A 27,368-nucleotide genomic window follows, 5' to 3' on the forward strand; every position below is an offset into this window, starting at 1 on the left:
TTAAACAAGCAACCCTCTGATCACTGGTCCAGTACTTTAACCACTAGGCTACAGCTGGCCTAGTTAACTACTACAACCTTTGTCTTTTTTAAATGTGTGTTTCTTGATTTAGTTTAAATTTTTTTAAAAACTTTTGTAATGCACCCAAACTGGGGGACTTTTAATTATTATTGTGGCTGTATTAACTAGTACAGGAGACTAGTTAAGTATTTCAACCTCAAAATTTGCGTTTCTCGCTGTTTACTGTAAGCATACTGTAGGATTTAATACAGGTGTATTAGATGGTACACGCCACTGGGTAATTACTACACCTCGGAACTTTATAGACGCTCCCTTAGCACTTCCTTAGCATTTCAGCGCGGATGCACCTCACATTTACCAAATAACGTTAAATAAAAATTAACAGAAAAACCTTTTTAAACAAAATTATTTGTAGTTTGTTCCTTGTTTACTGAGGTATCAGGTCGTGCAATTAATTAGTTTTTGGATGTTTATTAGCCGAGAACGAGCCGAAAGAAAGTCGAATGTCAGGCGAATGTCCAATATAAAACTAACTTTACCACGGTAGTCTTGGACATTCGCCTGACATTCGAGTTTCTTTCGGCTCGTTCTCGGCTAATAAACATCCAAAAATGAGTGAAACTGCATTAACTGATTCTGCAGTAAACAAGGAACAAACTACAATCAAATATGTTTAAAAGTTTTTTCTGTAAATGTTTATTTTCTGTTATTTTGTAACTGTGAGGTTCATCTGCGTTGAAATGCTAAGGAAGTGCTAAGGGAGCGTCTACAAAGTGCATGAAGCTGAGGTGTAGTTATTACCCAGTGGCATGTTTGTTTGTTGTATGTTTATTAGGATTTTAACGTCATGTTTTACACTTTTGGTTACATTCATGACAGGAAACGGTAGTTTATCTTCACACAAGGTTCATCAGTTCACAAGTTTATATTTAACACAGTCATGGACAATTTAGTATCTCCAATTCACCTCACTTGCATGTTTTTGGACTGTGGGAGGAAACCGGAGCTCCCGGAGTAAACCCACGCAGACACGGGGAGAACATGCAAACTTCACACAGAAAGGACCCGGACCTCCCCACCTTCTTGCTGTGAGGTGACAGCGCTACCCACTTAGCCACCGTGCCGCCCAGTGGCATGTACCATTCAATACAACTGTATAAAGTCCTACAGTATGGGTACAGTAACAATATATAGTGTCAAAAATTCTAAAATCAATCATTTTAATATAATAAACGATGCAATAGTTACCTAGTGACATGTACCACCCACTACACTTACATTACAGAAACAAACCCTACAGTATGGGTACAGTAATAAAGAATTAAAAGTAAAAAAAAAGAAAGAAACTATTTATTTTTATAACCAAAGATGTAGTAGTTAACTAGTCACTTGTACTAGTTACTACAACCACATTATAAAAGTTCTACAACATGGGTACAGTAATGAATCATAAAATGTACTACAGTAAAGGTACAGTAATAATAAAATATAGAAGATTAACAAAAATCGAGAAACTGAAGTTTTGGTAAGACGAAGGTTGTAGTAGTTAACTAGTCACTTATACTACTTACTACAACAACATTACAAATTAAAAGTCCCACAGCATGAGTACAATAGATAATCACGAACTAAACCAGGAAGTCTGAGCTGCTGTAAATAACTTGCTGTGTTTACTGGTGTTTCTGTTTACATGTAGAAAAATGGCTGAATCCAAAATTTCAGTAACTCAGGATGAGTTCAGCTGTTCAGTCTGTCTGGAAACACTGAAGGATCCAGTAACTACATCATGTGGACACAGTTTCTGTATGGTGTGTATTAATAACTGCTGGGATCAGGAGGATGATAAGGGAACATACAGCTGTCCACAGTGTAGACAAACCTTCACTCCAAGACCTGTTGTGAAAAGAAACACTATGCTGGCTGGAGTTGTGGAGAAACTGAAGAAAACAGAACTTCAAGCTCCACATCCTGGTCACTGTTCTGCTGGACCTGAAGATGTGGAGTGTGATTACTGTACAGAGAAAATCCAAAGCAGTTAAATCCTGTCTGGTGTGTTTGGCCTCTTTCTGTGAAACTCACCTTCAGCCTCACTATAAATCTAATACTTTTAAGAATCACAAGCTGGTTGAAGCCTCCAGACGACTCCAGGATCAGATCTGCTCTCAGCATGATAAACTGCTGGAGGTTTACTGTCGTACTGATCAGCAGTGTATCTGCACGTTGTGTATGCTAGACAATCATAAAGGACATGATACAATATCAGCTGCAGCAGAAAGAACTGAGAAACAGGTAAAAATATTATACAGCTCTCTTTAACAAGTAACATTTCATTAGAATTTACACTGATGCTGTTTATGTGGTGCTCGTACACAATACAAGTAAATCCTGAATTGTTATTCTGTGTAGAAGCAGCTGCTGGAGATCCAGAGAAAATTCCAGGAGAAAATCCAGAACAGAGAGAAGGAACTTTGTGAGCTGATAAACGCTGTGGAGTCTCACAAGGTAAGTTTTATAAACAAAAAGCTCTCAGGATCAGTCCGACTCTCCTCCATTAAACCAATTTCCATTAAAAATGAGATATTTTATATCTCAGGTAACTTTGCAAGTGATGGAGCATTTTTGTTCATGAATTAAAAAAATCTTTAAAATCTGCCTGGTTAGTTGGTAATTGATGCTGTACAACAATTCTGAGGTTGTGCTAATAATTATAAGGGTGATAAGATCAGATTAGGACTGAGCCGCCCAAAAAGATTATTGATTGTTGCTTTGGATCAAGATGCTTAAACATAAATGATGGTATAAGATTTCTGGTAAAGACTTGAGAAGATCACTACATTGAATTTCCCAGTCCTGGCCAGGCTGCTGTTTTCTGTAACAGTATGCTACCACCAGCACATTTTACAGTATATATGGTGTTTTTAGGTTTTATTAGATTTAATCCACACATATTATTTTGAATTCAGGACATACAGGAGCAGGTGTGTTATATCAAAATCTGTGAGGAAATATAACATGCTGATAAATGCAGTAAAAACTAAAGTGATGATGAACGCTGAAGAAGTGCTGGAGTTTAAGGTGGAAGGTAGAAGACTGGAACTCTTTCTTATATTTGGGAAGTAGAGTATCAAATATTGCATTATGTGCACATAATGATGATGGAAACATTTTCAAGGGTATGAAGAATCAAGGCATTTAGCACCATCACCAAGCTATGAGTGATGAAAGTCTTAGTCTGGCCAGTAGCTACATGTGAATGTGAAGGATGGACAAATATCTGAGTGAGAACCGTTTCCTCTTTCTGAATCTTCTAACAGTGTTCTGCACAGACAGCAGTGAAGAACATTGAGAGGATCTGTACTGAACTAATCAACTCAATTAACAGAAGATGCTCTGAGCTAAAAGATCTGATCAGAGATCGAGAGACAGCCGAAGTAAGTCAAGCTGAAAAAGTCCTGAAAGTCCAGTTGGAGCAGCAGATTGTAGAGCTGAAGAGGAAAGATGCTGAACTGGAACAGCTTTCACACACAGAGGATCCCGTCCATTTCCTCCAGGTATCAGCACTAAAAATAATTATATTATTGCTGCACCAGTCCAAGTAATAAAATATGTTCAGAATGTTAAAAAACTTGATGACAGTAACATCAAAAAGATAAGAAATAGTATTTTGTGACTTGTAAACATCTGCTGGTTTTAGAAACACGTGATGCAGACAATAAAAGATTGGGTTCAATATTTAGGTAATGGTGCCTCTAGTGGACAGGTAGTGAAATAACAGGGCTTGTGTTGCTTGATGAAGAATGTTGTGTTTAAACTGTAGGATTATTTAATAATGCATTTTAGAGTCGTTGCTCATAAAAACTGGTCTGTACCTGAATGCTTCTTTTATACCCAAACACAGCTGGATTATCTATTTAAGATGTTTTTGGAACATTTTACAATCTTCACAGTAGTCTAAATTTGTCCTTGTACCGACTATTTTCAACAGTTTTACAGGCACAAGTTTATTATTTTATTAGTTTAATCTAATTCTGTGAACATTATCTGTCTGGATGTAGAATTTTCAGTCTCTCTCGGCTCCTGCTGGATCTGCAGAATCAGCCGCCATCACAATCAGTCCTTTCCTCTCATTTGATGATGTTACAAAGTCTGTATCTCAGCTGAGAGAGAAAGTAGAAGAATTCTGGAAAGATCAGTGTGAGAAGATACCAGATGAAGGTGAGTTCAAGCCCTCAGTGTTCCATTGTCTCCAAAATGCTTCAGTACTCAAACATCAAACAAAACAATCAAATCCACCAACATGAACATTTTACATCTAACAACATCATTCATTTACTCATTAACCCAGTACTGGTCATGGTCACAGTGAGTCCAGGGTTGAATGAAATACACTCACACTTGGTCAGTAACTTAGAATTAAGGTCACTTTAGACAAACACTAGGAGAACATGCCAAACTTCTTACTGGCGGTACCTGCGACAATTTCTGGTGCAAATATTTATTTACTGTGATTAGTGATTGTACTGTTACTCTTTCTGCAGTGAAGAAAGTCTGGATTACTTCACCTGCTGAACCTGAAATCAGAGAAGATTTTCTACAATGTAAGTTTCTTCCAAACACACAAACATACACAGTGCAGTAAAAAAGTATTTGCACCCCCCAGTTATCTGTATTTTTACATATTTGTCACACGTTACTAGTTCAGATGCTACAGCAGCTCAGTCTGGTTTAAGTCTAAATCCAAAGTCTAAGTCCAAAACCTAAACTTTATTTCCTCAGATTTATTTCAACAAAGATCTGCTCTTGTTATTTGGAATTGTTGTGTTTTTGTTTTACACGAGTGTTTAATCTTTAAATCATGAACTGATGACCAGACGTTCTTCTTTAACTCTGAAACACCATCACACAACCACCACCATGACTGACTGTTAAGTGAGATGTTTTTATTGTAAAGTGCTGTTTTAGCTTCATTGCAAGTATAAGAATTCTGACTCATCAGTTCACAGAACATCATCACCAAAAAGCTTGAGGGTCATTAAGGTTCTTATATTGGTAAATGAGAGGCGAGGCTTTATGTTCCTCTTAGTTAACAGTGATTTTACCCTGTGACTCTCCCATGGATTTTATTTGTGCTCAGTCTTCTTCTAATACTGGAATCATTAAATCAGATCTAAATTGAGGTCAGCATGTCCTGCAGATGGGTGGTGACCATGGCGGCCATTTTGAAGTCGGCCATTTTGTATCCAACTTTAGTTTTTTCAATGGGAAGAGGGTCATGTGACACATCAAACTTATTGAGAATTTCACAAGAAAAACAATGGTGTGCTTGGTTTTAACGTTTACAAGTTTCTGACCACTTATAAAATGTGTTCAAAGTGCTGCCCATTGTGTTGGATTGTCAATGCAACCCTCTTCTCCCACTCTTCACACACTGATAGCAACACCGCAGAAGAAATGCTAGCACAGGCTTCCAGTATCCGTAGTTTCAGGTGCTGCACATCTCGTATCTTCACAGCATAGACAATTGCCTTCAGATGACCCCAAAGATAAAAGTCTAAGGGGGTCAGATCGGGAGACCTTGGGGGCCATTCAACTGGCCCACGACGACCAATCCACTAGGAAAGCTGGCACGTTCCCTGAGTTTTTCCAGCAAGATGGTGCACCACCACATTATGGGTGTCAGGTCCGAGCATTCCTAGATGAACAGTTTCCTGGAAAGTGGATTGGGGGGGGGGGGGGGGGTTGAGTATTATTTGTGTTTGAGCATTATTTGTGTTTGAGCAGTATTTGTGTGTTTGAGTAGTATGTGTGTGTTTGAGCAGTATTTGTGTGTTTGAATAGTATGTGTGTGTTTGAATAGTATGTGTGTGTTTGAGTAGTATGTGTGTGTTTGAGCAGTATTTGTGTGTTTGAATAGTATGTGTGTGTTTGAATAGTATGTGTGTGTTTGTGCAGTATTTGTGTGTTTGAGTAGTATGTGTGTGTTTGAGCAGTATTTGTGTGTTTGAATAGTATGTGTGTGTTTGTGCAGTATTTGTGTGTGTTTGAGTAGTATGTGTGTGTTTGAGTAGTATGTGTGTGTTTGAGTAGTATGTGTGTGTTTGAGCAGTATGTGTGTGTTTGAGTAGTATGTGTGTGTTTGAGCAGTATTTGTGTGTGTTTGAGTAGTATGTGTGTGTTTGAGCAGTATTTGTGTGTGTTTGAGTAGTATGTGTGTGTTTGAGTAGTATTTGTGTGTGTTTGAGTAGTATGTGTGTGTTTGAGCAGTATTTGTGTGTGTTTGAGTAGTATGTGTGTGTTTGTGCAGTATTTGTGTGTGTTTGAGTAGTATGTGTGTGTTTGTGCAGTATTTGTGTGTGTTTGAGTAGTATGTGTGTGTTTGTGCAGTATTTGTGTGTTTGAGTAGTATGTGTGTGTGTTTGAGCAGTATTTGTGTGTTTGAGTAGTATGTGTGTGTTTGAGCAGTATTTGTGTGTTTGAGTAGTATGTGTGTGTTTGAGCAGTATTTGTGTGTGTTTGAGTAGTATGTGTGTGTTTGTGCAGTATTTGTGTGTGTTTGAGTAGTATTTGTGTGTGTTTGAGTAGTATGTGTGTGTTTGTGCAGTATTTGTGTGTGTTTGAGTAGTATGTGTGTGTTTGAGTAGTATTTGTGTGTGTTTGAGTAGTATGTGTGTGTTTGTGCAGTATTTGTGTGTTTGAGTAGTATGTGTGTGTTTGTGCAGTATTTGTGTGTGTTTGAGTAGTATGTGTGTGTTTGTGCAGTATTTGTGTGTGTTTGAGTAGTATGTGTGTGTTTGAGTAGTATTTGTGTGTGTTTGAGTAATATGTGTGTGTTTGTGCAGTATTTGTGTGTGTTTGAGTAGTATGTGTGTGTTTGTGCAGTATTTGTGTGTGTTTGAGTAGTATGTGTGTGTTTGAGTAGTATTTGTGTGTGTTTGAGTAGTATGTGTGTGTTTGTGCAGTATTTGTGTGTGTTTGAGTAGTATGTGTGTGTTTGTGCAGTATTTGTGTGTGTTTGAGTAGTATGTGTGTGTTTGTGCAGTATTTGTGTGTGTTTGAGTAGTATGTGTGTGTTTGAGTAGTATTTGTGTGTGTTTGAGTAGTATGTGTGTGTTTGTGCAGTATTTGAGTAGTATGTGTGTGTTTGTGCAGTATTTGTGTGTGTTTGAGTAGTATGTGTGTGTTTGAGTAGTATTTGTGTGTGTTTGAGTAGTATGTGTGTGTTTGTGCAGTATTTGTGTGTGTTTGAGTAGTATGTGTGTGTTTGTGCAGTATTTGTGTGTGTTTGAGTAGTATGTGTGTGTTTGTGCAGTATTTGTGTGTGTTTGAGTAGTATGTGTGTGTTTGAGTAGTATTTGTGTGTGTTTGAGTAGTATGTGTGTGTTTGTGCAGTATTTGTGTGTGTTTGAGTAGTATGTGTGTGTTTGTGCAGTATTTGTGTGTGTTTGAGTAGTATGTGTGTGTTTGTGCAGTATTTGTGTGTTTTTGAGTAGTATGTGTGTGTTTGAGTAGTATTTGTGTGTGTTTGAGTAGTATGTGTGTGTTTGTGCAGTATTTGTGTGTGTTTGAGTAGTATGTGTGTGTTTGTGCAGTATTTGTGTGTGTTTGAGTAGTATGTGTGTGTTTGTGCAGTCTTTGTGTGTGTTTGAGTAGTATGTTTGTGTTTGTGCAGTATTTGTGTGTGTTTGAGTAGTATGTGTGTGCTTGAGTAGTATTTGTGTGTGTTTGAGTAGTATGTGTGTGTTTGTGCAGTATTTGTGTGTGTTTGAGTAGTATATGTGTGTTTGTGCAGTATTTGTGTGTGTTTGAGTAGTATGTGTGTGTTTGTGCAGTATTTGTGTGTGTTTGAGTAGTATGTGTGTGTTTGAGTAGTATTTGTGTGTGTTTGAGTAGTATGTGTGTGTTTGTGCAGTATTTGTGTGTGTTTGAGTAGTATGTGTGTGTTTGAGTAGTATTTGTGTGTGTTTGAGTAGTATGTGTGTGTTTGTGCAGTATTTGTGTGTGTTTGAGTAGTATGTGTGTGTTTGAGTAGTATTTGTGTGTGTTTGAGTAGTATGTGTGTGTTTGTGCAGTATTTGTGTGTGTTTGAGTAGTATGTGTGTGTTTGAGCAGTATTTGTGTGTTTGAATAGTATGTGTGTGTTTGTGCAGTATTTGTGTGTGTTTGAGTAGTATGTGTGTGTTTGAGCAGTATTTGTGTGTTTGTGCAGTATTTGTGTGTGTTTGAGTAGTATGTGTGTGTTTGAGTAGTATTTGTGTGTGTTTGAGTAGTATGTGTGTGTTTGTGCAGTATTTGTGTGTGTTTGAGTAGTATGTGTGTGTTTGAGCAGTATTTGTGTGTGTTTGAGTAGTATGTGTGTGTTTGAGCAGTATTTGTGTGTTTGTGCAGTATTTGTGTGTGTTTGAGTAGTATGTGTGTGTTTGAGTAGTATTTGTGTGTGTTTGAGTAGTATGTGTGTGTTTGTGCAGTATTTGTGTGTGTTTGAGTAGTATGTGTGTGTTTGAGCAGTATTTGTGTGTTTGTGCAGTATTTGTGTGTTTGAGTAGTATGTGTGTGTTTGAGTAGTATTTGTGTGTGTTTGAGTAGTATGTGTGTGTTTGTGCAGTATTTGTGTGTGTTTGAGTAGTATGTGTGTGTTTGAGCAGTATTTGTGTGTTTGAGTAGTATGTGTGTGTTTGTGCAGTATTTGTGTGTGTTTGAGTAGTATGTGTGTGTTTGAGCAGTATTTGTGTGTGTTTGAGTAGTATGTGTGTGTTTGAGTAGTATTTGTGTGTGTTTGAGTAGTATGTGTGTGTTTGTGCAGTATTTGTGTGTGTTTGAGTAGTATGTGTGTGTTTGAGTAGTATTTGTGTGTGTTTGAGTAGTATGTGTGTGTTTGTGCAGTATTTGTGTGTGTTTGAGTAGTATGTGTGTGTTTGAGTAGTATTTGTGTGTGTTTGAGTAGTATGTGTGTGTTTGTGCAGTATTTGTGTGTGTTTGAGTAGTATGTGTGTGTTTGAGCAGTATTTGTGTGTTTGAATAGTATGTGTGTGTTTGTGCAGTATTTGTGTGTGTTTGAGTAGTATGTGTGTGTTTGAGCAGTATTTGTGTGTTTGTGCAGTATTTGTGTGTGTTTGAGTAGTATGTGTGTGTTTGAGTAGTATTTGTGTGTGTTTGAGTAGTATGTGTGTGTTTGTGCAGTATTTGTGTGTGTTTGAGTAGTATGTGTGTGTTTGTGCAGTATTTGTGTGTGTTTGAGTAGTATGTGTGTGTTTGAGCAGTATTTGTGTGTTTGAGTAGTATGTGTGTGTTTGTGCAGTATTTGTGTGTGTTTGAGTAGTATGTGTGTGTTTGAGCAGTATTTGTGTGTTTGTCCAGTATTTGTGTGTGTTTGAGTAGTATGTGTGTGTTTGAGTAATATTTGTGCTTATGCGTAGTGTCTATGTCAGTGTAGTGTTCATGCTTTTGTGTAGCATTTGTTTGTGTTTGAGTAGTAGTTGTGTTGTAGTAGTATTTGTGTGATTGTGTAGTGTCTTTGTGTATGTGTAGGGTTTGTATGAATTTGTGTAATATATGTGTGTTTGTTTGTGTAGTGTTTGTGTAATGTACAGTATCTTACAAAAGTGAGTACACATTTCTGCAAATATTTGATTTTATCTTTTCATGGGACAACACTATAGAAATGAAACTTGGATGTAACTTGTATAGCAGTATAGATTTACTTCTGAAAATAAATCAACACACAGCCATTAATGTCTAAATAGCTGCAACACATGTGAGTACACCCCACAGTGAACATGTCCAAATTGTGCCCAAAGTGTCAATATTTTGTGTGACCACCATTATTACCTAGCACTGCCTTAACCCTTCTGGACATGGAATTCACCAGAGCTGCACAGGTTGCTACTGGAATCCTCTTCCACTCCTCCATGATGACATCACGGAGCTGGTGGACGTTAGACACCTTGAACTCCTCAACCTTCCACTTGAGGATGCGCCACAGGTGCTCAATTGGATTTAGTCCATCACCTTTACCAGAGGTGGAAAGTAACAAATTACATTTACTGGCGTTACTATAATTGAGTTTTTTTGTGCACTTGTACTTTTTAAAGTAGATTTTACAGCCAGTAATTTTACTTTTAGTTAAGTATGTTTTGTATTAAGAACTGTAATTCGCTACATTTTAAATAACATTCGTTACTGAGTAAAAAAAAGAAAACAATAAAAAACTCGACATCAAACCTGCGCAAATGTAGAGCAGTGGTGGCTAAACTGTTAGATCCATAAACAACTCTATGAATCAGTTCATTTGGTGAAGAGATTCAGATGTATAAACCAATCAGAGCTTCCGAATTCACATTCTAGGTGGAATTTCAATCTCTCTCTTCATTGGTTGTTGTATAAATGACAGTTTAGTGAGCGAATAACCAATGTAAGCTTTTTACCGGGAAAGCCGAGAGAATAAATGATCTACAATAGTTTTTATAAGGTGGGTATGGATTTATATATTCTGGAAACATACAAGATGGTCTCATATAAAGTGGATTATATATTTAATGGAACAACACATGGATATAGATCGGTAAGCAGATAAGTGGTTATGATTTTCTGCTGTTGTGTGATTGATCTAGGTCGCGGTTCTGCTGTTTACGGTACGCTTTCATTTTGCAACTATAGCAAAGCATTATGAAATATTGTGATTTTTAAAGTAAAACAGACAGCATAAATGTGATTGTAAGATTCTGCTGGTTTGTTTTTGATCATGTTCCTACGACGGTGTTGGATATGACGCTTAACACGTGGACTCAACTTCTTTGGTCGACCCTGGTGAAGCCTGTTCCGAGTGGAACCTGTCCTGGAAAACCGCTGTATGACCTTGGCCACCATGCTGTTGCTTAGTTTCAGGGTGTTAGCAATCTTCTTATAGCTTAGGCCATCTTTGTGGAGAGCAACAATTCTATTTCTCACATCCTCAGAGAGTTCTTTGCCATGAGGTGCCATGTTGAATATCCAGGGGCCAGTATGAAAGAATTGTACCCAAAACACCAAATTTAACAGCCCTGCTCCCCATTTACACCTGGGACCTTGACACATGACACCAGGGAGGGACAACGACACACTTTGGCACAATTTGGACATGTTCACTGTGGGGTGTACTCACTTATGTTGCAGCTATTTAGACATTAATGGCTGTGTGTTGAGTTATTTTCAGAAGACAGTAAATCTACACTGCTATATCAGCTGTACACTGACTACTCTAAGTTATAACCAAGTTTCATGTCTATAGTTTTGTCCCATGAAAAGATATAATCAAATATTTGCAAAAATGTGAGGGGCATACTCACTTTTGTGAGATACTGTATGTGTGTATGTGTAGTGTCTGTGTGATTGCGCAGTGCTTGTGTAATGTGTGTTTGAGTAGTATCTGTGTGTATATGTAGTGTTTGTGCAGTGTTTGTGTAATGTTTGTGTGTGATTGTGTAGTGTTTGTGTGTATGCGTAGGGTTTGTGTGTATGCGTAGGGTTTGTATGTGTTTGTGTAATGTTTGTGTGATGTATGTGTGTTTGTGTGATTGTGTAGGGTTTGTGTGATGTATGTGTGTGTAGTGTTTGTGTGTATGCGTAGGGTTTGTATGTGATTATTTAATGATTGTGTGATTGTGTCTGTGTTTGTGTGTGTTTGTGTAATGTATGTGTGTATGTGTAGTATCTGTGTGATTGTGCAGTGTTTGTGTAATGTTTGTGTTTGAGTTGTATTTGTGTGTATGTGTAGTGTCTGTGTGTATTTGTGTAGTGTTTGTGTGTTAGTGTAGGGTTTGTGTGTGTTTGTGTAATGTATGTTTGTGTGGTGAAGTCAAGATTCAAGAGTTTTACTGTCATGTGCACAGAAGAACCAGCAGTTACAATGTACAATGAAATTCTTACTTTGTTCATCCTCCAAACATCAATAAGTATTGTACATAAAACAAAATTAAACTAACACAATAAAAAAAATATTTAAATTTAAACTATAAAAAAATGTTATAATATTATAAGTAATAAAAATAGAAATAAACTAAAGCAGTTCTGATAAATGTCCTGTAGTGCAGGGAAGGACGTTCCAGAAATTCTTTGTGCAGTTTTTATTACACGCTGGAGTGCCTTTTTTTAGTCTTCTTAGGAAGTACAGTCTCTGTTGTGACTTTTTGATGATGTGGTGTGTGTTGCAGGACCAGGTGAGATCCTCACTGATGTGCACACCCAGGAATTTGAAGGTTTTCACCTTCTCCACTACTGTTCCACCTATATACAGTGGTGTATGCTGTTCTCTTCTCCTCCTGGGGTCCACAATCAGTTCCTTTGTCTTGTTGATATTTAATGAAAGATTGTTGTTCTGACACCAGCCCACAAGATCTGCTACCTCCTTCCTGTACGCCGTCTCATCCTCCCCAGTAATAAGACCAATGACTGTGGTGTCATCAGCAAACTTAATAATACTGGTGGTGTTATAAGAGGCCACACAGTTATGTGTGAAGAGCGAGTACAGAAGAGGGCTCAGCATGCAGCCTTGAGGTGTCCCAATGTTTATGGTCTTTGTGCTGGATGTTCGCATGCCAATCCTGACTGACTGAGATCGGTCAGATAGAAAATCTAGTATCCAGTTACAGCACAGCAGTCTCTGATCTCATGTTGTGTTGTTATCCTGGTTCTCAGCTCATCCAGCTTGTTTTCGAGGGAGCGAACGTTAGCCAGCAACAGGCTAGGTAGCGGTGGTCGTGTAGCCCTAGCCTTTAGCCTAGCATGAAGCCCACCTCTCCTGCCATGCTTCCGTTTTGGCCGCTCTGTTCGCCGTCTACGTCGCTCGTCCAATACCGGTGCTGCTGGGCCATGCTGCTCGAATTCCACGAGTGTGGACGTAAAAGAAAGTCGAAGTCCGAAATGCTTAATGAAAGTTCATGATGAACTTTACCGATATCCAGTAGTGCTTCTCTGCTATACCTAATTTGTGCGTGACTAAACTTTTTGTGTTTAATACAAGCAAAAGAGCTAAAATAAACAAAAAAATTATTTGTGTGTGTTTGAGTAGTATGTGTGTGTTTGAGCAGTATTTGTGTGTTTGAGTAGTATGTGTGTGTTTGTGCAGTATTTGTGTGTGTTTGAGTAGTATGTGTGTGTTTGAGCAGTATTTGTGTGTTTGTGCAGTATTTGTGTGTGTTTGAGTAGTATGTGTGTGTTTGAGTAATATTTGTGCTTATGCGTAGTGTCTATGTCAGTGTAGTGTTCATGCTTTTGTGTAGCATTTGTTTGTGTTTGAGTAGTAGTTGTGTTGTAGTAGTATTTGTGTGATTGTGTAGTGTCTTTGTGTATGTGTAGGGTTTGTATGAGTTTGTGTAATATATGTGTGTTTGTTTGTGTAGTGTTTGTGTAATGTACAGTATCTTACAAAAGTGAGTACACATTTCTGCAAATATTTGATTTTATCTTTTCATGGGACAACACTATAGAAATGAAACTTGGATGTAACTTGTATAGCAGTATAGATTTACTTCTGAAAATAACTCAACACACAGCCATTAATGTCTAAATAGCTGCAACACATGTGAGTACACCCCACAGTGAACATGTCCAAATTGTGCCCAAAGTGTCAATATTTTGTGTGACCACCATTATTACCTAGCACTGCCTTAACCCTCCTGGACATGGAATTCACCAGAGCTGCACAGGTTGCTACTGGAATCCTCTTCCACTCCTCCATGATGACATCACGGAGCTGGTGGACGTTAGACACCTTGAACTCCTCAACCTTCCACTTGAGGATGCGCCACAGGTGCTCAATTGGATTTAGTCCATCACCTTTACCAGAGGTGGAAAGTAACAAATTACATTTACTGGCGTTACTATAATTGAGTTTTTTTGTGCACTTGTACTTTTTAAAGTAGATTTTACAGCCAGTAATTTTACTTTTACTTAAGTATGTTTTGTATTAAGAACTGTAATTCGCTACATTTTAAATAACATTCATTACTGAGTAAAAAAAAGAAAACAATAAAAAACTCGACATCAAACCTGCGCAAATGTAGAGCAGTGGTGGCTAAACTGTTAGATCCATAAACAACTCTATGAATCAGTTCATTTGGTGAAGAGATTCAGATGTATAAACCAATCAGAGCTTCCGAATTCACATTCTAGGTGGAATTTCAATCTCTCTCTTCATTGGTTGTTGTATAAATGACAGTTTAGTGAGCGAATAACCAATGTAAGCTTTTTACTGGAAAAGCCGAGAGAATAAATGATCTACAATAGTTTTTATAAGGTGGGTATGGATTTATATATTCTGGAAACATACAAGATGGTCTTATATAAAGTGGATTATATATTTAATGGAACAACACATGGATATAGATCGGTAAGCAGATAAGTGGTTATGATTTTCTGCTGTTGTGTGATTGATCTGGGTCGCGGTTCTGCTGTTTACGGTACGCTTTCATTTTGCAACTATAGCAAAGCATTATGAAATATTGTGATTTTTAAAGTAAAACGGACAGCATAAATGTGATTGTAAGATTCTGCTGGTTTGTTTTTGATCATGTTCCTACGACGGTGTTGGATATGACGCTTAACACGTGGACTCAACTTCTTTGGTCGACCCTGGTGAAGCCTGTTCCGAGTGGAACCTGTCCTGGAAAACCGCTGTATGACCTTGGCCACCATGCTGTTGCTTATTTTCAGGGTGTTAGCAATCTTCTTATAGCTTAGGCCATCTTTGTGGAGAGCAACAATTCTATTTCTCACATCCTCAGAGAGTTCTTTGCCATGAGGTGCCATGTTGAATATCCAGGGGCCAGTATGAAAGAATTGTACCCAAAACACCAAATTTAACAGCCCTGCTCCCCATTTACACCTGGGACCTTGACACATGACACCAGGGAGGGACAACGACACACTTTGGCACAATTTGGACATGTTCACTGTGGGGTGTACTCACTTATGTTGCAGCTATTTAGACATTAATGGATGTGTGTTGAGTTATTTTCAGAAGACAGTAAATCTACACTGCTATATTAGCTGTACACTGACTACTCTAAGTTATAACCAAGTTTCATGTCTATAGTTTTGTCCCATGAAAAGATATAATCAAATATTTGCAAAAATGTGAGGGGCATACTCACTTTTGTGAGATACTGTATGTGTGTATGTGTAGTGTCTGTGTGATTGCGCAGTGTTTGTGTAATGTGTGTTTGAGTAGTATCTGTGTGTATATGTAGTGTTTGTGCAGTGTTTGTGTAATGTTTGTGTGTGATTGTGTAGTGTTTGTGTGTATGCGTAGGGTTTGTGTGTATGCGTAGGGTTTGTATGTGTTTGTGTAATGTTTGTGTGATGTATGTGTGTTTGTGTGATTGTGTAGGGTTTGTGTGATGTATGTGTGTGTAGTGTTTGTGTGTATGCGTAGGGTTTGTATGTGATTATTTAATGATTGTGTGATTGTGTCTGTGTTTGTGTGTGTTTGTGTAATGTATGTGTGTATGTGTAGTATCTGTGTGATTGTGCAGTGTTTGTGTAATGTTTGTGTTTGAGTTGTATTTGTGTGTATGTGTAGTGTCTGTGTGTATTTGTGTAGTGTTTGTGTGTTAGTGTAGGGTTTGTGTGTGTTTGTGTAATGTATGTTTGTGTGGTGAAGTCAAGATTCAAGAGTTTTACTGTCATGTGCACAGAAGAACCAGCAGTTACAATGTACAATGAAATTCTTACTTTGTTCATCCTCCAAACATCAATAAGTATTGTACATAAAACAAAATTAAACTAACACAATAAAAAAAATATTTAAATTTAAACTATAAAAAAATGTTATAATATTATAAGTAATAAAAATAGAAATAAACTAAGGCAGTTCTGATAAATGTCCTGTAGTGCAGGGAAGGACGTTCCAGAAATTCTTTGTGCAGTTTTTATTACACGCTGGAGTGCCTTTTTTTAGTCTTCTTAGGAAGTACAGTCTCTGTTGTGACTTTTTGATGATGTGGTGTGTGTTGCAGGACCAGGTGAGATCCTCACTGATGTGCACACCCAGGAATTTGAAGGTTTTCACCTTCTCCACTACTGTTCCACCTATATACAGTGGTGTATGCTGTTCTCTTCTCCTCCTGGGGTCCACAATCAGTTCTTTTGTCTTGTTGATATTTAATGAAAGATTGTTGTTCTGACACCAGCCCACAACATCTGCTACCTCCTTCCTGTACGCCGTCTCATCCTCCCCAGTAATAAGACCAATGACTGTGGTGTCATCAGCAAACTTAATAATACTGGTGGTGTTATAAGAGGCCACACAGTTATGTGTGAAGAGCGAGTACAGAAGAGGGCTCAGCACGCAGCCTTGAGGTGTCCCAATGTTTATGGTCTTTGTGCTGGATGTTCGCGTGCCAATCCTGACTGACTGAGATCGGTCAGATAGAAAATCTAGTATCCAGTTACAGCACAGCAGTCTCTGATCTCACGTTGTGTTGTTATCCTGGTTCTCAGCTCATCCAGCTTGTTTTCGAGGGAGCGAACGTTAGCCAGCAACAGGCTAGGTAGCGGTGGTCGTGTAGCCCTAGCCTTTAGCCTAGCATGAAGCCCACCTCTCCTGCCATGCTTCCGTTTTGGCCGCTCTGTTCGCCGTCTACGTCGCTCGTCCAATACCGGTGCTGCTGGGCCATGCTGCTCGAATTCCACGAGTGTGGACGTAAAAGAAAGTCGAAGTCCGAAATGCTTAATGAAAGTTCATGATGAACTTTACCGATATCCAGTAGTGCTTCTCTGCTATACCTAATTTGTGCGTGACTAAACTTTTTGTGTTTAATACAAGCAAAAGAGCTAAAATAAACAAAAAAATAGTGTTTGAGTAAGGAGGACGGTACAAAGACGTCTGCCACGGTGGGCGCCATAAAAAAAAGAGTTTTTGTGTTTGTGTGATTGTGTTTGTGTGTTTGCGTATGGTTTGTATGTGTTTGTGTGTATGTGTAGGGTTTGTGTGTGTTTGTGTAATGTATGTGTGTGTGTGTAGTGTTTGTGTGATTGTGTAGTGTTTGTGTGTATGCGTATGGTTTGTATGTGTTTGTGTAGTGTTTGGGTAATGTATGTGTGTGTTTGTGTAGTGTTTGTGTGTATGTGTAAGGTTTGTGTGTGTTTGTGTAGTGTTTGTGTAATGCATGTGTGTGTTTATGTAGTCTTTGTGTGTATGCGAAGGTTTTTGTGTGTTTGTGTAGTGTTTGTGTAATGTATGTGTGTGATTGTGTAGGGTTGCTATGTGATTGTGTAGTGTTTGTGTGATTGTGTAGTGTTTGTGTAATGTGTGTGTGTTTGTGTGATTGTGTAGTGTTTGTGTGATTGTGTAAGGTTTCTATGTGATTGTGTAGTGTTTGTGTTATTGTGTAGGGTTTGTATGCATTTTTGTTCTGTTTGTGTAATGTGTTTTTTTGTAGTATTTGTGTATATGTGTAGTTTCTGTGTGTATTTGTGCATTGTGTGTGTAATGTGTGTGTTTGTGTAGTGTTTGTGTAATGTATGTGTGAGTTTATGTGATTGTGTTTTTGTGTAATGTATGTGTGTTTGTGTATTGTTTGTGTGTATGCGAATGGTTTGTGTGTATGCGAATGGTTTGTGTGTGATTGTGTAGTGTTTGTTTAATGTGTGTGTTTGTGTTGTATTTGTGTGTATGCGTAGGGTTTGTATGTGATTGTGTAGTTTGTGTAATATATGTGTGTGTTTGTGTAATGTATGTTTGTGTTTGTGTACTGTTTGTGTAATGTATGTTTGTGTTTCTTGTCATGTGTAGGGTTTGTGTGTGATTGTGTAGTGTTTGTGTAATGTATGTGTGTGTTTCTTGTCATGTGTAGGGTTTGTGTGTGATTGTGTAGTGTTTGTGTAATTTATGTGTGTTTGTGTCGTGTTTGTGTGATTATGTAGTGTTTGTGTAATGTATGTGTGTGATTGTGGACTGTTTGTGTAGTGTTTGTGTGATTGTGTAGTGTTTGTGTGATTGTGTAGTGTTTGTGTGATTGTGTGTATGTGTAGGGTTTGTGTGTTTATGTGATGTATGTGTGTGTTTGTGTAGTGTTTGTGTAATGTGTGTGTGTTTGTGTGATTGTGTAGGGTTTGTGTAGTGTGTGTGTAATGTATGTGTGTGATTGTGTAGTATCTGTGTGATTGTGTAGTGTTTGTGTGTAAGTGAGTTTGTGTGATGGTGTATTATTTGTGTAATGAATGTGTTTGTGTGTATGTGTGAGTTTAAATGTTTGTGTCTGTGTGTATGCATGTGATTGTGTCTGTGTGTATGCTTAGGGTTTGTGTGTGATTATGTAGTGTTTGTTTGATTGTGTAGTGTTTGATTGTGTAGTGTTTGTGTGATTGTGTAGGGTGTGTGATTATGTAGGGTTTGTGGTTGTGTAGGGTTTGTTTGATTGTGTAGGGTTTGTGTGATTGTGTAGTGTTTGATTGTGTAGGGATTGTGTGATTGTGTAATGTTTGTGTGATTGTGTAGGGTTTGTTTGATTGTGTAGGGTTTGTGTGATTGTGTAGGGTTTGTTTGATTGTGTAGTGTTTGTGTGACTGTGTAGGGGTTGTGTGATTGTGTAGGGTTTGTGTGATTGTGTAGGGTTTGTTTGATTGTGTAGTGTGTGATTGTGTAGGGTTTGTGTGATTGTGTAGGGTTTGTGTGATTGTGTAGGGTTTATTTGATTGTGTAGGGTCTGTGTGATGGAGTAGGGTTTATTTGATTGTGTAGGGTTTGTGTGATGGGGTAGGGTTTGTGTGATTGTGTAGTGTTTGATTGTGTAGGGTTTGTTCGATTGTGTAGGGTTTGATTGTGTAGGGTTTGTGTGATTATGTAGTGTTTGCTTGATTGTGTAGTGTGTGATTGTGTAGGGTTTGTGTGATTGTGTAGGGTTTATTTGATTGTGTAGGGTTTGTGTGATGGTGTAGGGTTTATTTGATTGTGTAGGGTCTGTGTGATGGAGTAGGGTTTATTTGATTGTGTAGGGTTTGTGTGATGGGGTAGGGTTTGTGTGATTGTGTAGTGTTTGATTGTGTAGGGTTTGTTCGATTGTGTAGGGTTTGATTGTGTAGGGTTTGTGTGATTATGTAGTGTTTGCTTGATTGTGTAGTGTTTGATTGTGTAGGGTTGTGTGATTGTGTAGGGTTTGTGTGATTGTGTAGTGTTTGTTTGTGTAGGGTTTGTGTGATTGTGTTGGGTTTGTGTGATTGTGTAATGTTTGATTGTGTAATATTTGATCGTGTAGGGTTTGTGTGATTGTGTAGGGTTTGTTTGATGGTGTAGGGTTTGTATGATTGTGTAGGGTTTGTTTGATTGTGTAGGGTTTGTGTGATTGTGTAGGGTTTGTTTGATTGTGTAGTGTTTGTGTGATTGTGTAGGGTTTGTTTGATTGTGTAGGGTTTGTGTGATTGTGTAGTGTTTGATTGTGTAGGGTTTGTGTGATTGTGTAGAGTTTGTGTGATTGTGTAGGGTTTGTGTGATTGTGTAGGGTTTGTGTGATTGTGTAGGGTTTGTGTGATGGTGTAGGGTTTGTGTGATTGTGTAGGGTTTGTTTGATTGTGTAGGGTTTGTGTGATTGTGTAGGGTTTGTGTAGTGTTTGATTGTGTAGGGTTTGTGTGATCGTGTAGTGTTTGTGTAGGGTTTGATTGTGTAGGGTTTGTGTGATTGTGTAGGGTTTGTGTGATTGTGCAGTGTTTGTGTAGTGTTTGATTGTGTAGGATTTGTGTGATTGTGCAGTGTTTGTGTAGGGTTTGTGTGATTGTGTAGGGTTTGTGTGATTGTGTAGGGTTTGTTTGATTGTGTAGGGTTTGTGTGATTGTGTTGGGTTTGATTGTGTAGGGTTTGTGTGATTGTGTAGTGTTTGATTGTGTAGTGTTTGATTGTGTAGGGTTTGTGTGATTGTGTAGGGTTTGTTTGATTGTGTAGGGTTTGTGTGATTGTGTAGGGCTTGTGTGATTGTGTAGGGTTTGTGTGATTGTGTAGGGTTCGTGTGATTGTGTAGGGAATGTGTGATTGTGTAGGGTTTGTTTGATTGTGTAGGGTTTGTCTGATTGTGTAGGGTTTGTGTGATTGTGTAGGGTTCGTGTGATTGTGTAGGGTTTGTGTGATTGTGTAGTGTTTGTGTAGGGTTTGTGTGATTGTGTAGTTTTTTTTTATTGTGTAGTGTTTGATTGTGTAGTGTGTGATTGTGTAGTTTTTGTGTGATTGTGTAGTATTTGATTGTGTAGGGTTTGTGTGATTGTGTAGGGTTTGTGTGATTGTGTATATTTTGATCGTGTAGTGTTTGATTGTGTAGGGTTTGTTTGATTGTGTAGGGTTTGTGTGATTGTGTAGGGTTTGTGTGATTGTGTAGGGTTTGTGTGATGTGTAGGGTTTGTGTGATTGTGTAGTGTTTGATTGTGTAGTGTGTGATTGTGTAGTGTTTGATTGTGTAGGGTTTGTGTGATTGTGTAGGGTTTGTGTGATTGTGTAGATTTTGATCGTGTAGTGTTTGATTGTGTAGGGTTCGTGTGATTGTGTAGGGTTTGTGTGATTGTGTAGTGTTTGTGTAGGGTTTGTGTGATTGTGTAGTTTTTTTTATTGTGTAGTGTTTGATTGTGTAGTGTGTGATTGTGTAGTTTTTGTGTGATTGTGTAGTATTTGATTATGTAGGGTTTGTGTGATTGTGTAGGGTTTGTGTGATTGTGTATATTTTGATCGTGTAGTGTTTGATTGTGTAGGGTTTGTTTGATTGTGTAGGGTTTGTGTGATTGTGTAGGGTTTGTGTGATTGTGTAGGGTTTGTGTGATTGTGTAGGGTTTGTGTGATGTGTAGGGTTTGTGTGATTGTGTAGGGTTTGATTGTGTAGTGTGTGATTGTGTAGTGTTTGATTGTGTAGGGTTTGTGTGATTGTGTAGGGTTTGTGTGATTGTGTAGATTTTGATCGTGTAGTGTTTGATTGTGTAGGGTTCGTGTGATTGTGTAGTGTTTGTGTAGGGTTTGTGTGATTGTGTAGTTTTTTTTTATTGTGTAGTGTTTGATTGTGTAGTGTGTGATTGTGTAGTTTTTGTGTGATTGTGTAGTATTTGATTGTGTAGGGTTTGTGTGATTGTGTAGGGTTTGTGTGATTGTGTATATTTTGATCGTGTAGTGTTTGATTGTGTAGGGTTTGTGTGATTGTGTAGGGTTTGTGTGATTATGTAGTTTTTGATTGTGTAGTGTTTGATTGTGTAGGGTTTGTGTGATTGTGTAGGGTTTGTGTGATTGTGTAGGGTTTGTGTGGTTGTGTAGGGTTTGTGTGATTGTGTAGGGTTTGATTGTGTAGTGTTTGTGTAGTGTTTGATTGTGTAGGGTTTGATTGTGTAGGGTTTGTTTGATTGTGTAGGGTTTGTGTGATTGTGTAGGGTTTGTGTGATTGTGTTGGGTTTGATTGTGTAGTGTTTGATTGTGTAGGGTTTGTGTGATTGTGTAGTGTTTAATTGTGTAGGGTTTGTGTGATTGTGTAGTGTTTGATTGTGTAGTGTTTGATTGTGTAGGGTTTGTGTGATTGTGTAGGGTTTGTTTGATTGTGTAGGGTTTGTGTGATTGTGTAGGGCTTGTGTGATTGTGTAGGGTTTGTGTGATTGTGTATATTTTGATCGTGTAGTGTTTGATTGTGTAGGGTTTGTGTGATGGTGTAGGGTTTGTGTGATTGTGTAGGGTTTGTTTGATTGTGTAGGGTTTGTGTGATTGTGTAGGGTTTGTGTGATTGTGTAGGGTTTGTGTGATTGTGTAGGGTTTGTGTGATTGTGTAGTGTTTGATTGTGTAGTGTGTGATTGTGTAGTGTTTGATTGTGTAGGGTTTGTGTGATTGTGTAGGGTTTGTGTGATTGTGTAGATTTTGATCGTGTAGTGTTTGATTGTGTAGGGTTCGTGTGATTGTGTAGGGTTTGTGTGATTGTGTAGTGTTTGTGTAGGGTTTGTGTGATTGTGTAGTTTTTTTTTATTGTGTAGTGTTTGATTGTGTAGTGTGTGATTTTGTAGTTTTTGTGTGATTGTGTAGTATTTGATTGTGTAGGGTTTGTGTGATTGTGTTGGGTTTGATTGTGTAGTGTTTGATTGTGTAGGGTTTGTGTGATTGTGTAGTGTTTAATTGTGTAGGGTTTGTGTGATTGTGTAGTGTTTGATTGTGTAGGGTTTGTGTGATTGTGTAGGGTTTGTGTGATTGTGTAGGGCTTGTGTGATTGTGTAGGGTTTGTGTGATTGTGTATATTTTGATCGTGTAGTGTTTGATTGTGTAGGGTTTGTGTGATTGTGTAGGGTTTGTGTGATTATGTAGTTTTTGATTGTGTAGTGTTTGATTGTGTAGGGTTTGTGTGATTGTGTAGGGTTTGTGTAGTGTTTGATTGTGTAGGGTTCTTGTGATCGTGTAGTGTTTGATTGTGTAGTGTTTGATTGTGTAGGGTTTGTGTGATTGTGTAGGGTTTGTGTGATTGTGTAGGGTTTGTGTGATTGTGTAGGGTTTGTGTGATGTGTAGGGTTTGTGTGATTGTGTAGTGTTTGATTGTGTAGGGTTTGTGTGATTGTGTAGTGTTTGATTGTGTAGGGTTTGTGTGATTGTGTAGGGTTTGTGTGATGTGTAGGGTTTGTGTGATTGTGTAGTGTTTGATTGTGTAGGGTTTGTGTGATTGTGTAGGGTTTGTGTGATGGTGTAGGGTTTGTGTGATTGTGTAGGGTTTGTTTGATTGTGTAGGGTTTGTGTGATTGTGTAGGGTTTGTGTGATTGTGTAGGGTTTGTGTGATTGTGTAGGGTTTGTGTGATGTGTAGGGTTTGTGTGATTGTGTAGTGTTTGATTGTGTAGTGTGTGTTTGTGTAGGGTTTGTGTGATTGTGTTGGGTTTGATTGTGTAGTGTTTGATTGTGTAGGGTTTGTGTGATTGTGTAGTGTTTAATTGTGTAGGGTTTGTGTGATTGTGTAGTGTTTGATTGTGTAGTGTTTGATTGTGTAGGGTTTGTGTGATTGTGTAGGGTTTGTTTGATTGTGTAGGGTTTGTGTGGTTGTGTAATGTGTTTGTGATTGTGTGTATGTGTAGGGTTTGTGTGTGTTTGGATTGTGTGTTGCTATGTATAATTACACACACACACACACACACACACACACACACACACACACACACACACTGTACACTCTCTCTCTCTCTCTTCTATGTTAATTGGTTTATTTTGTGTTTCCTCTCCAGATGTTTGTCGGTTCACACTGGATCCAAACACAGTAAATAAATTCCTCCGTCTGTCTGAGGAGAACAAAGTGGTGACCTGCAGTAGAACATTACAGTCGTATCCTGATCATCCAGATAGATTTGATATTTGGCCTCAGGTTGTGTGTAGAGAGAGTGTGAGTGGACGCTGTTACTGGGAGGTTGAGCTGAGTGGGGATAAGTGGGTTTATATAGCAGTGTCATATAAAAGCATCAGCAGGAAGGGACGTGGTGGTGAGTGTGTGTTTGGACGTAATGATCAGTCCTGGAGTTTGTTCTGTTCTCCATCCAGATTTTCATTCTGGCACAATAACAAAGAGACTGAAATTCCCATAATGCCGAGTTCCTCTAGAATAGGAGTGTATGTGGATTATGAAGCAGGAACTCTGTCCTTCTACAGCGTCTCTGATAGAATGAAGCTCCTCCACAGAGTTCAGACCACGTTCACTCAGCTCCTCTACCCGGGGTTTAGAGTTCATTCAGGATCAAAAGTAAAACTGTCAGATTGAACAAATTAAATGTAAAATTTACATGAAAGTGTAACATTAAACTGTTTGAGTGATTTTAGAATCTGTGAGGCAGTGATACATTTATGAAGATTTTCTTTTTCAATTTATTAACCACCATTTATTCAGTGCTGTGAAAAAGTATTTACCCCCTTTCCTCATTTGGCAAGATGGCGGCGCGTGTACATCGCGTGTATTACTGCATTTCATTGGCTCTGTACTTGTTTACTCTGCACAATGACAATAAAGTTGAATCTAATCTAATCTGATTTCTTCTTTTCTTAAATATTTATCATCTAAATGGATTCAGATATTAAAACTAAATTAAATAAAAGACAAACTGAATATTTAAAAACATAAAAGAGAAGATTTCTGTACATTACAAAATGGTAAATGTGATCATTTTCACCTTAAACTTCTTTCTTCCCAAGTCTGTTATAACCCCAAATCAGAAAAAGTTGGGACAGTATGAAAAATGCAAATAAAATAATGCAAATACTATTAAAAAGAAAAAAAAATACATTAATAATAATAAAGTCACAAATCTGTACCTATTGAACAAGATGTAATGTATTTCTAGTACCACTAGATGAGGATGATGATCTCCACATGATTATAAACTCCACTTTAAAAGTCAGTTAAACAGTAAAGATTTTAATTTGGCTTTTTTAAGTTTAGCTAATAATAAATTCAGTACAAGGAGACATTTGATTTTCAAAAAGAGTTAAACAAAGTTATGACAGTTATTTTCTAGATTTGTGACAATATTATTATAATTATTATTATTGTTATTATTTTTATTTTATTGTTATAATGATTAATTGTTGCTGTTGGGTTTGTTGCTGTAGGTTTACATTGCTGTCTTCAGGATTTCCTCTTTAGTGATATTTAATGTTAATAGCTGTTCTGATCTAAAAGATGCTGCTGCCTTTGACCTTTAAAACTGAGAAGTGATTTGTGAGATAATTAAAATAAGTGAAATGTTTATTTTGTACTTTGGTTTTATATTATTTGTACAAACATTTGTTTTATGCAACTTTAAACCTGTAATAAAAGATGAACATTTTAAATGTGTCTTTATTTGCTTTAACTAAGCTAAAGTTTTTAACAGGAACAAAAATGACAGTTTGTGTAGCAGGGCTGGACACGTAAGTAAAATGTTTTTATGAAGCTATAAAACTACTTCCACTGACCAAAGTACACAGATCTCACACTTGTCAGAGACAACGTTTGAAGCCAAAAGTGGGTGTTGCACGTACGGGGATCGAACCCGCGACCTTGGCGTTTTTAGCACCACGCTCTAACCAACTGAGCTAAACGGCCGATGTACAAGAGCAGGGCATATACACACATACCCGATTCTACACTGACAGCCCTTCAGTTATGGAGCTGCCACACAGAAACGATGGAGAGCTTTACTGTTGTTGAGCAGAACAGATCTTCGTGTGAGATGACTGAGGTTCATGTATTTTTCTTTTAAGAATAAATAAAAGCTGATGCTTTTAACCTCATACTTTCCTAATACTTTTATTCTACACGTTCTAAATTTATTTTAGTCTTCTGCCATGTGCAGTGCAAGAATTCACATAATTACACAGCAGTGATTGCAGCCATTGACAAAATTGATTGTAACCATTTATAAAGGTCATGTCACGTTCATTAGGTAAAATGAAGCCAGAATTAAAGATGGCAGAAGAACAGGGTGGTATTCTTACTTACAGTGATTAAATTACTCAGGTTAGAAAGTCCTGATACACAGCACATGCTCACCTGACTCTCTTTCAGTCATGCTACCTTTAATAGTTGGAACATGGCTGGATTACTGACCGGGCCAGTGGGGCCAGCGCCCAGGGGCCCTTGAGGTCAGGAGGCCCCAGGGGGGCCCTGGCCCAAAACATTTTGCGATGCCTATCAACATTTATGACACAATATATTTTTTATTTCTGAGGGCCCTCCATTTTAAGGATCCTCTGACTATTATGGACTTTGACCCCAGGGCCTCTTGGGGGCCCTAGCCATGCTTTTGGGGCCCCTAGCCATGCTTTTGGAAACCCTTTGATTTGTTATGTCCCCTGTGCAGCACATTCACTGAATTTAGTTGGTGTCAATGCTGTTGACAGTAGCCCAGAAGCTGGACGTTTTTTTGACTTTGTACAGGCAATGTACACATTTTGTGCATCATCTACACACAGGTGGGGAAAGGTTTTCCGTGATACTGATATCAAACTCACACTGAAATCACTGTCAGGTACTCGATGGAGCGCACGAGCTGAGTCAACTAAGGCTCTTTGGAAATATTATGCACAACTGAGAGAGGCATTGAATGATATGTCTAAAGATATGGAGGAGAAATGTGTAACTCGAAGTGAAGCCTCTGCACTCTGTGACAAATTGGACACGTTGGAGATGGCCTTCATGGCATACTTCTGGGACACAATACTACAGAGGTTCCAAGCCACAAGCCTGCAGCTGCAGAAGCATGATATTGACATATATACAGCTACACAACTTCTCTTGTCTTTACGAGACTTTGTGGCAGCACAGAGAAATAACTTTGAGGTGTTTGAAGGGGCAGCTTTAAATGTCACCACTGCTGTCTCCCAAGAGTACAGGCATGACCTCCAGCGTACAAAGAAGCACAAAATTATGTCTGATGATAGTGCAGAGCCAGGTGTAGCATTTAACGGAAAGGACAAGTTTCGGATCGAAACTTTCAATGTTGTCATTGACAAACTTGTGTCCTGTCTCAACCACCGTTTGAATGCATACACACACTTAACTGAGCTATTTGATGTTCTTTTCATGCCTGACAATATGTCCAACAGTGAGCTCACTTTAAAGGCTAACTCACTCGCTGCAGCATATCCTTCAGATCTGAACATGAGCCTGGCAGATGAATTGATACAATACAAATCATTCATAACAGAAAAAGAAAAATGTCCTAGTAAAATGCTCAAAACCATGATAAATTTGAATTTACAGTCAACCTTTCCAAATGTCTACATAGCACTTAGACTTTGCCCAGGGGCCCAGACTATCCTTAATCCGTCCTTGAGTTGGAAGGGTGTGGCCCGTACGGGGATCGAACCCGCGACCTTACGTGGTGTGGTCACTGGGCTTGGGCTTAGGTGGTGCCCAGGTTTTATAGGGAGTAGGGAAAGAGTAGGAAAACCTGAAATGTGTGTTAATAGACATTTCCTGAATAAATCATATAAACTTTGATCAACTGCCCCAGTTTCACAGCAATAATTTAAAGCACACATATCACCCATCATTCCAAAGAAAATGCTGGACCTCCACTATTTTAGGAGCAACTTGCAGGTTAACGTTCACATTTAATTAAGACGTGTATAAATAAGACATAAAAGGTGAATTGTCTTGTAGGAAATATTAAAAGCATTTATATTATCTGTACACTTAGAATGGTAAAAAGTGATAGGTTTATTATAGTGCAGTTTAGCACTGTAACAACACTATAAACTAAGTAATTGTACCAGTCTTAACGTGTTACAAGTATTACTACACATTTAAAAAGAGCACAATCAACTACCGTCAGATAACAGACTGTTAATGCTAATGGTTTAGCTAACGTCCCAAGTAACTCATTTGAAGACATATAATTCTGAGACCTGTGTTATCTT

The 27,368-nt window shown here is 38.2% G+C and overlaps 1 non-coding gene and 1 pseudogene across 1 annotated transcript; one reads left to right on the forward strand and one right to left on the reverse strand.

The window, feature by feature from the left end:
- Positions 1-1,721: 1,721 nt before the first annotated feature.
- On the forward strand, positions 1,722-23,991 carry LOC134326614 (tripartite motif-containing protein 16-like; annotated as a pseudogene).
- A 983-nt stretch (positions 23,992-24,974) lies between these two features.
- On the reverse strand, positions 24,975-25,046 carry trnaf-aaa (transfer RNA phenylalanine (anticodon AAA)). Its single transcript has one exon. It is a non-coding gene; the product is annotated as a tRNA-Phe (tRNA).
- Positions 25,047-27,368: the final 2,322 nt, after the last annotated feature.

The sequence above is a fragment of the Trichomycterus rosablanca genome, chromosome 14 (genome assembly GCF_030014385.1).
Source record: "Trichomycterus rosablanca isolate fTriRos1 chromosome 14, fTriRos1.hap1, whole genome shotgun sequence".
Taxonomy (NCBI): domain Eukaryota; kingdom Metazoa; phylum Chordata; class Actinopteri; order Siluriformes; family Trichomycteridae; genus Trichomycterus; species Trichomycterus rosablanca.